The sequence below is a fragment of the Chrysochloris asiatica genome, unplaced genomic scaffold (assembly GCF_000296735.1).
Source record: "Chrysochloris asiatica unplaced genomic scaffold, ChrAsi1.0 scaffold00262, whole genome shotgun sequence".
Classification (NCBI taxonomy): domain Eukaryota; kingdom Metazoa; phylum Chordata; class Mammalia; order Afrosoricida; family Chrysochloridae; genus Chrysochloris; species Chrysochloris asiatica.
In genome coordinates this window covers 205211-206754 of record NW_006408780.1, presented here as the reverse complement: position 1 = coordinate 206754, position 1544 = coordinate 205211, and the positions used below count along the sequence as shown (strand labels likewise).

At 50.2% G+C, this 1544-nt stretch overlaps 1 protein-coding gene across 1 annotated transcript in view; it reads left to right on the top strand.

Moving 5' to 3' along the window:
- The window catches only part of FAM193A (family with sequence similarity 193, member A), a 144123-nt gene that overhangs the window by 59520 nt on the left and 83059 nt on the right, over window positions 1–1544 (top strand). The window lies entirely within an intron of this gene.

The following is a 1544-nucleotide window of genomic DNA, read 5'->3' as shown; positions in this document are numbered from 1 at the left end:
AACTCAAAGGCATCAATTCTTCTACGGTCTTCCTTATTCACTGTCCAGCTTTCGCATGCATATGAGGTTATTGAAAACACCATGGCTTGGGTCAGGCGCACCTTAGTCCTCAGGCTAATGATCAGGAGATAGGCTTCCTTTTTCTCATGTAAAGCTTAGCAGGTGTTGTTGGCTTTTGTCTCAGTGGTGGAATACAATGGGGTATGCTTATAGCTTGGCTATATGGCCACTATTGCTGTCTCTTCTTGGGTAATGTAGGGAGAAAAGACTCCCACCTCCAGGAAAGATGTATGATCAAAAGGACCAAACGCAGAAGTAATATATATGCAGAGACAAATACGACCACTTTGGAACAGAAATGCAGCTATGGTCGACTGTCCCGAGCTACACAGTCAGTGTGTGTGCAAGGTAGAAGCCTCCCGCAGTGGGTAAGAGTGTATGCTCGCTCAGGCCCCTCCTCTAGTCACTACAGTAGAGGTGCGTAGGTAGATGTTGAGATGTTAATGGGAGAAAGATTGTCCACTATTTTTGTCTCTGAAGGTCAGTTAGGTATCTGCATGTGTGCAGCGCAATTCTCGAGATGGTTGAGTCCTTTTATGTTGGGGTTTTCCAGACTGTATTATAAGGGTCCTGCACATGGAGCCCAGGTTTGTGGCCGCAAACCACAAAGTCAGCAACTTGAAATCACCAGCTGCTCCGCGGGAGAAAGGTGAGGCACTCCCACAGCCCCGGAAACCCCGCACAGGGTCACTCGGAGTCAGAACTGACTCCAAGGTGCGCAGCCACCAAGGGTCTAACTCAAATCAATCTTAGGGCTGTGTCTCCACGGCTGACGTCATTAGTGGCCGCCAAGCTCCCTCTCTCTGTACTGTGGGGGAACTGCAGGGTTATGGATGTTTTTTGGGGGTGCACATCCACCCACCTGATGGTGTCCTGGCTGAGTGACGAAGGCGCTGCAGGCAAGATGTGGGAGAAATGTGTAGAGTCTCCTGCGCCTCTTTATGCAAGTGTCTCTGCGCAGCTTTTAGAGCAGGTTCACTGAGCCTGAATGTCTGTAGCTCCGCCCTCTAATCTCTGCCAGGGCTGGGTAGCCACAGAGGGAGTCCTGTCTCCCGATTCCGAACACGCAGCATTTTCCTTAATAGTGTGAGTTTTTTCACTTGCAAGTGCAAGAAACTGATGTCCTGGACCTTATGGTAGATCCAGAGCTCTGGAGTTATTCTGTGAGCACTTCTTGCATGGAGATTTCCCTACCTGACTTTCTCCACTGCCACCGCCACCAGAAGTCCTTTGTGGACCTCTTGAGAGAAGAGACGGGAAATGCTATCTCCTCTGTGAAATCTCCTAAGAGAGGACACTGGAAATGCCACCTCCTCGGTGAAATCTCTTGAGAGGAGACAAGAAGTGTGCCACCTCCTCTGGGATCCTCCTGAGAGAGGAGATGGAAAGTGCCACCTCTGTGAAATCTCCTGAGAGAGGAGCCGGGAAGTACCACCTCCTCTGTGAAATCTCTTGAGAGGAGACAGGAAGTGCCACCTCCTCTG